Consider the following 9,095-nt stretch of genomic DNA (forward strand, 5'->3'; position numbering starts at 1 on the left):
AACCAACACGCCAATGCAATCCTAATATTCTTCCTGATATTAAGGCCGAAATAGCTAAACTTATTGAAGCTAAATTTATTCGGCAATGTCGGTATGCCGAATGGATTCCCAATGTTGTTCCGGTTTACAAGAAGAATGGGAAACTTCGTGTCTGCATTGACTTTAGGAGCCTTAATAAGGCGACGTCGATGGATGGTTATCCAATGCCAGTTGTCGATTGTTGGTTGACACTGCAGCTGAGCATTGGATCATTAGCTTTATGGATGGCAATGCAGGATACAATCAAATATTCATGGCTGAGGAGGATATTCCCAAGACTGCATTTAGATGTCCTGGTCATGTTGGACTGTTTGAATGGATAGTCATGACCTTTGGCTTGAAGAATGCTGGTGCTACTTATCAAAGGGCTATGAATTTTATCTTTCATGAGTTCATTGGCAAGTTGGTCGAGATTTATATTGATGACGTCGTGGTTAAGTCTGGAGATTTTACAAAGCATCTTGCCGATCTGCGAAAAGTGCTGGAGTGCACAAGGAAGCATGGTTTAAAGATAAATCCTAATAAATGTGCATTTGGTGTATCGGCAGGACAATTTCTTGGTTTCATGGTGCATCAGAGAGGGATTGAAATTAGTAGGAGATCTATTGATGCCATCAACAAGATAGTTGCTCCCACCAATAAGACTGAACTTCTATCACTGATCGGCAAGATAAATTTCATCTGACGATTTATATCTAATTTGTCTGGTGAGATTCATGCTTTTAGTCCTTTGCTTAAGTTAAAAGTTGATCAAGAATTTGTGTGGGGGAGAGAGCAACAGTTAGCATTGGATGAAATCAAGAATTATTTGACAAATCCTCCAGTTCTGATTCCACCTCAACAAGGAAAGCCTTTCAAATTATATTTGTCTACCGATGGGATGGTCATCGGTTCGGCTCTAATTCAAGAATTTGAAGGGAAGGAATGTGTGATTTATTATCTAAGTAGAAGACTAGTGGATGCTGAGACAAGGTATTCGGCAATTGAAAAATTGTGTTTATGTTTATACTTTTCTTGTATCAAATTAAGACATTACTTGCTATCGGCCGAATGCACTGTTATATGCAAAGATGATGTAGTCCGGTACATGTTATCTATGCCGATTATGAGTGGTAGAATCTGCAAGTGGATTTTGGCATTGTCGGAATTTGATCTACGCTATGAATTGGCTAAGGCGGTTAAAGGGCAGATTATGGCCGATTTTGTGACTCAACATTGTGGTGTAGTGGGTGCTTTAGAAATCGTTCCTTGGACGCTCTTCTTTCATGGATCTACATGTGACTGGGGGGCAGGAATCGGCATAGTACTAATTTCTCCTCGAGGAAAGAAGTATAAGTTTTCTTTGCCGATTGTTGCCACGTCAACAAATAATCAAGCTGAGTATCAAGCTTTGATCAAAGGGTTGGAACTATTAAAGGAGGTTCATGCTGATGTTGTTGAAATCTTCGGTGATTCTATGCTTGTTATAAATCAGTTGGCTGAAATTTATGAATGCTGAAGTGAGGTTTTGATAACCTACTATGAAAAGTGCATACAATTGTTAAGGGAATTCAAGGATTTCCGATTAGAGCATATTCTTCGGTTACATAACGAAGAAGCCAACCGATTGGTTCAACACACCTCAGGATATCAACCCGTCCCGAATATACTATCGGCAGTCAGTGCCGATGATTGGAGAAAAGAGATCATTGATTATTTAAAAGACCCGTCTAAAAGGGTTGAGAGGCGTGTTAGGTTCCAAGCTACAAAGTATGTACTCCTTGAAGAAGAGTTGTATTATCGGACAGTAGATGGAGTCTTATTCAAGTGCTTGGATGATGATGAAGCTAGAAGCTTGATGGGTGAAATTCATGAAGGAGTGTGTGGAGCACATCAATCGGCTTTCAAGATGAAGTGGATGATTAGGAGAAACGGATATTATTGGCCGACTATACTTGAAGATTGCTTTAAATACTTCAAAGGATGTCAAGGATGTCAGAAGTTTGGCAATATTCAAAGGGCACCTGCATCAGCCATGAATCCCATTATCAAACCTTGGCCGTTTTGAGGTTGGGGTATTGATCTCATCGGACAAATTTATCCACCATCCAGCAAGAGGCATAAGTTTATCTTAGTTGCTACTGATTATTTTACTAAATGGGTTGAAGCTATTCCTTTGAAGAAAGTGACATCAGTCAACATGATCGATTTTGTGAAAAGAGCACATTTTTTACCAATTTGGCATTCCACAAACAATCACTACCGATCAGGGTACCATGTTTACATCAAGAGAGTTTGATGAATTTGCAATCGGTATGGGGATTAAAGTGTTGAATTCTTCTCCTTACTATGCTCAAGCTAATGGACAGGCCGAGGCTTCCAACAAAGGGATTATTAAGCTTATTAAGCGGAAAGTTGAAGAAAATCCAAGAAGATGGCACACATTGTTAAATGAAGCTTTGTGGTCATATCGGATGGCGTGTCACGGGTCAACCAAAGTTTCACCCTATTAGTTGGTGTATGGACACGATACGGTATTACCGTGGGAGATTAAAACTAGATCTAGGCGGATGGCTTTCCAAGATCAATTGACTGCCGATGACTATGCTACTTTGATGAAAGATGAGTTGGATGATTTGGTAGAACATCGGTTGAGGGCTTTGATAAGTATAGAAGAAAATAAAAAGAGAGTTGCTAAGTGGTATGATAAAAAGGTAAAAGCTAAGGAGTTTGCCAATGGAGATTTGGTATGGAAAATAATTCTACCGATTGGGACTAAAAGTTCAAAATTTGGAAAATGGTCTCCTAATTGGGAAGGTCCTTATCGGGTAAATCGGTCTCCTCCTGGCAATGCTTATATTTTAGAAACCCACGAAGGAGTTGAATTTCTCAGAGCATTAAATGGAAAATATTTAAAGAAGTACTACTGTTGATATTTGGTAACGCAATCAGGAAATGATCCGCAAGCGCACGGATATCAGTGAGCACTTCACCCGGGATGTTATCCAGAGTATCATATTTATATTTTTACCACTAGGAGAAAGCGTGCATCTGACTAACCAAATCTATTACTACTAACCTTTAGGCTACAACCACTATGATTCGATGTGAGTGATGTATAGAGAAGACTTCAACTGCACCCTCGTTCTAACCTTGGTAAGGATGATCAACTGCTCTGTTGGGGAGGCTAACGGAATCTAGACACCACAGAGGATGTTCGACCCGCACCTATAAACCCTATCGATCCTGCTAACAGGATTATGGGCTACAAAGGTAGCTCGGAAATGTCACGTTCCTCGCTACTACAACGGTCCGGCTAGACAAGGGATATCTATGAGTATCCAAGCCCAAACACCACGTTTACGCTAGAGATGATTACTCTAAACTCTACACGAAGAGATCAAAGTAAACTCATAAACCAAAGAACAATAAAACAAGGAACTTACTAGAATTTAGAAGTCAAAATACTGAAGAATCTTAGGAGCAAGCCTCGGGTTAAGAGACTTGATCCCGCAGGTGCAACCTCAGAGTAGACACTGATAGGCCGGGCTTCCTCCGATCTACACCTCCACTCTATCTCTCTCAATCTAGTAGAACTAATTCTACTCTCACATTGGATGCCAAGCCCTATGATGTTGGAACCCTAAAGGAACCTCTCTCTTTGAATCCTCTCTAGAAAATATGCTAATGAATAATGGGATTGCCTTCTCCAGGGGCCAGGGGCCCTGCTTATATAGCCCTCTCAAATGAATCTGGGCCGTCGGATCAAACCGACCTTGATTGAACGGTTTTCCTTGATACTTAGAGGCGGTGGAGCATAATCCGTGTGATGCATGCTGATTGGCCAGCAGAGGAGGGCGGGTGCCTAGGGTTGGGCGGGCGCCCTGCCAGTGGGCCCACTCCGCCTCCCGCTCATTCGTGTGGCTTCTGGACCCATCTAGGCTGTGGAAAATTGGCGCACAAGTTAATATCTCTATGTAAACCCGACGTGTGGGCCTTTCTTCCATATTTCCTGATAACCCCCTGTAGAAATAGATAAATAGCAAAACTCGTGGAATTCTGTCAGATCAAACTCTAATTCTAGGTGTTGCTTGCATAAAGGTCCTTTTCCTTATTTATTTGATGATTAAAATTGATACTTAAGAACCGTCAACAAACACCCCAATACTTACGCTTTTACTCGTCCTCGAGAAAAGGATGGTTTAGAAAAATATCTGGGGTTAAAACATTGTAAAGAAATTTTTTCATACCTGCAAGGTGTTGTAAAAATCCATTGTTCCATAGTCAGGGAAATATATGGTCAAAAGTAGAGATCCTTTCTTCTTCTCAATCCTGTCACTTGGAGTTTTTCTATATTTTTGAAAAGAAATTTAGCATACCTTTATCCTCATAGGTTCTCCCAGATTGCTCATTTATCATTTGTATATCTTACTGAGGCTGTTTTAATTTGCAGAAATTCTCAAGCATTCTTATCTTGCATTTATTGCCTGATCAAAACGGGATCCGAGGAGAGAAATGCCATACTCTTAGATCAAAGACTTTGAAAATTAAAAACTTGTCAACTCTTACTAGCATATTGCTTATTAGAGGGACCATGGGCTATCATTTTTTTATAATATTTTTATCATATCTCATTTTTTTTCAGGTGGATACCGAGGTACCCCTAATTCTACTGCCGGACACTTGTCGATTTTTTTCTGCGAGGTTGTCGAGCACTTGCTCCTTTTTATTTCCACGAAATATTCATATTTTTGCATAGCCCATGCCTCTAACGCAATAATACTTCAGAAGAGTGAATCTTTCTGAATAAATGTCTTGATCTTAGGAGCATGATAAATCTCTCAACAAGGGTTTAACTCATTTTGAACAAACGCAATACAAAGCAGATAGCTTTTATAATTTATATTTTTAGGATTAGTAGGTATTTAAAATACTGAGGATGGTAGCTAGAAGTTTTGAAGATTTTGAAATAAATTCTCCAAGCGACAAAGATATCAAAAATAGGTACTCATACTCTACCATCTCACATTCCACAGTGAGTTAAGTAACACAGGGTTTTTTAATGATTTTTAATAATTACAGGTTTTCAGGAAATATCACAGAGTGATACCGATTATAATTAGAAGTATTTTTATCATGTTACAGACAATATTCTGCATGAACCAAAATATATGTGTATGTGTATGTGTAAAGCGTGCAGAGTATGTACCTGAATCGTGGAGTGGTGTAGTCGAAGTGTGTTTGGCATGTCGGGAGATCTCCCCCATACTTGTTTTCTGCTTACTTGCATAAAAATAAAGTAGAGACACACATCTATAATAATGATAATAATCTTTATTAATCTTGAGGCATTTATTACAACTGACTAATAAATAATGAACTGAATCTAATAATATATCTAAGCCAAATCTAATCGAATCTAATGATGAATAACTAAGATACACTACCTCAAGATCTAATCTAGATAACTTAGCGGTGCTCTAACTCCCTAATCTTCTTATTAGCACTAGCAAGATCACGATTAAGACCTAGTACAACGGTGTTCTGGTTAGAGAGCTGCCTATTGATGGAGTTAACCGAGGACTGGAGCTCTATGATGACCTTGTCTAGCCTACAAACATCCTCATCTACATCTGCTATAGTCTTGCGGCGCTTAGGAGGTGTCTCGAGAGTGTTGAGGGCGTACTTCGGGGCTTCCTTTGGAGGGATGAAGCAGACTTTGGGTGCTCTAACCCCCTCGAAGTAAGGCCTCTCCTCCACCGTGGTGTAGCGAACGCTACTGATCTCGCCGCTTTGGTTGGTCTTGACTATGACGACCCGCTCATTGGGTCTGAGTGGTAGGATCCTCGTGCCAGCACCTTGACGATGGCCTCCTTCTTGGCTGACGGCCACTTGAGAAGTAGGGGCTGCGGCGGTGCGGTGAGAACTGGTTGGGGCGTAGTAGGATTAGGTGGAGCTGCGCTGGCGTGATGGCATGGCTGCTAGCTATCGCTCTGTGTTGGCCAGGACGAGAGCGTAGGCGTCGGGGTCTTCCTTGGGCTTCTTGTTGAGGTCGTAGGGGGCGACTTCCCAAACGTCGTGGAACTTGTCGGCCATTGGAGCAGCAAGGAACTAAGCAAGCTCTAATTGAGGAAGGAGAGAAGGCTTGAATGAATTAGTGTTGAAAGCTGACGTCAGGGGTCTGTTTATATAAGGGTCAAAAAGTGCCTCTAGGGTTTGCTCGGGTTACTCCCGCCGCCATGCGTGCGTAACAAACCATCCACGTGATTATTTGGATAACCATAGATGAGTTTATCGCGACGGAGGAGACCGGGGCCGAGGGGAGACAGGGGCTGGGCGCCCGCCCTGTGTCTGGCCCCTCTATGGGCCCACCTCCTTGAGCATGTTTCTGGATGCATTTTTTATTCCGAAAAATATATACGTGGTCCAAAAACATCAGATTAAAAAGGTCGGGCTCTAATTCTCCATGGGAAGGTAAAAATGGATCACGTCTATTTCTTCTAATTCTTTATTGGGCTCTAAAAATAATTTAAGATGTTGACCATTTACCTTCAATAACGTACCTTCGTCATTTTGAAGTGTGATAGCTCCGTGGGATGATGAATTGATTACCTTGAATGGTCCTTCCCATTTACTCTGGAGTTTTCCATGTCAGAAAAGCTTCACCCTGGAATTAAAAAGTAATACCTTATCTCCGGGTGTGAACTTCTTCTTAATCCTCTTGTCATGCCACATTTTGACTCTTTCTTTGTAGATCTTCGAATTGTGATATGCTTTCTCTCGCCATTCTTCCAATTCTGATAGTTGCATTCTTCTATGATCTCTAGCGACATCTAAGTCCATATTCCATCTCCTTATGGCCTAGTGTGCTTTGAATTCTAGTTCAACAGGTAGGTGGCAAGTCTTCCCGTACACCAATTGGTATGGGGACATTCCAATTGGGGTCTTGTATGTTGTCCGGTATGCCCAGAGTGCATCAGGTAACTTGTCCTTCCATGCCGTTCCCATCTCACTGACTGTCTTCTGAAGAATATTCTTGATTTGCTTGTTGGAAGTCTCTGCTTGGCCACTTGTCTGAGAATGATAGGGGGTAGCGATGTTGTGACGGATTCCATGTTTTGATAGATAGTGCTCGAAGCATTTGTTGATGAAGTATGTTCCTCCATCACTTATCACTACTCTGGGGACTCCAAATCTTGGAAATATGATTTCTTCAAACATCCTTTTTGAACCGATGTTGTCGCCGTGTTTGCAAGGTAGTGATGCCTCTACCCACTTGGAGACATAGTCAACTGCCACCAAGATGAACTCACACTTCTTTGATGGGGGAAATGGACCCATGTGGTCTATTCCCCAGACATCAAAGAGCTCAATCTGAAGGTTGTTGGTGAGTGGCATGGCATCTCTTGTGTTTATGTTACCGTGCCTTTGACATGGCCCACATCTTCTGATATATTGCTTCGTGTCTTCATACATTGTAGGCCAGTACAATCCACACTGCCAGATCTTCGAATTTGTACGGAATGCTCCATAATGACCTCCATATGGTGATGAATGACATCGGTCAATGATCTTCCATCCTTCCTTGGTGGTCACACATCTCCTGAGTAAGTCATCAGAGCATACTCGGAAGAGGTATGGCTCATCCCATATATGTCAACGACTTTCTTGAATAAGCTTCTTCTTGTTCACTCCTGGTGGTATATACCCTGAAACTATAAAATTAACAATATCTGCATACCAGGGGTCAGACCTGTTTATCCCGTAGAGCATGTCGTCCCGGAGTGAATCATTAATGGGGGTTTCATGTGGATTCTTAAAATGCATTCTAGATAAGTGATCAGCAACAGAATTTTCTACTCCCTTTTTATCTTTTATTTCTAAGTCAAATTCTTGAAGTAATAAGATCCATCTAATCAGGCGAGGTTTAGCATCTTTTTTAGTGAGCAGATATTTTAGTGCAGCATGATCAGTGTAAACAATTATTTTAGTTCCAACTAAATAAGATCTAAATTTATCAATGACAAAGACAACAGCAAGAAGCTCTTTTTCAGTGGTTGCATAATTAAGTTGAGCTCCTGTCAAAGTTTTACTGGCATAAGCTGTAACAGAACCGTCCAATTTATAAGAATTCAAGTGAATTAGCGACCACGAAAGCAGTCAAGCCAATGGACTTGAACCTATATAAACCCGGTAGTCCGACGAAATCTCAAAAGACCTCGATTCAACCAACATACAACCAAGATCGTACATGATCAAGCATCACCATCACAGATTACAAACATTCATCACAGAACATAGTTTTACATCACATCAGAGTTTAAAAAGAGGTTATTACAAACCATAGCAGTAGCGGAAACAAGTAGTTTTGAAACAACATCAACTCAGTTTATATTACATGCCAGTTCCATGGTCAAGTCCCAACAAAAGCACAACCGATGGTAGAGAAGTGATCATGCCCATGATCTATTCATCATCCGCAGCCTGGTGATGACAGTTAGCGCAATAGCCGTGATAAACGACATCATCTGCAACAGGGGTAAATAAAACCCTAAGTACGAGAATGTACTCAGCTAGACTTACCCGTCATAAACTAGAAATAAAGTGACACCAAGGAGTATGCAAGGCTGATCTTTGTGGACTGGTTTGACTCACCTTCTTGCATAAAAGCTTTTGTAGTAAGTAACCCCATTATCAAATTTCAGCAGTAGGTTTATTAGTTACCACTATCCACTAGATTAGCACCTGTTCTAAGTATACACTTGAGTATTTAAGCATCACAATAATAACCATATCCGGATTATCACATAGCTATCAACATTCTCATCATAACCATCAAGTTTATTTAGTGAATTCTACGTTGCCGCTGCCCAAGTCAAGTTCTCACTATCCGAGAGAGACGGCGATTCGAATCGATTCCTATCCAGCTGGAGGGGTATTCCTAACACTCACCCAAGCATACTTCATGACGGCAGCTTGGATCACCTTTAGCACAACTCCAGACCAATTCGCGGGTCCGTACGGTGCCGCACCCCGAGGGACCACCAATCTGCCAGGGTCAGGACTCTAACCTGACA

This window comes from Sorghum bicolor, chromosome 10 (assembly GCF_000003195.3).
Source record: "Sorghum bicolor cultivar BTx623 chromosome 10, Sorghum_bicolor_NCBIv3, whole genome shotgun sequence".
NCBI classification, from domain to species: Eukaryota; Viridiplantae; Streptophyta; class Magnoliopsida; order Poales; family Poaceae; genus Sorghum; species Sorghum bicolor.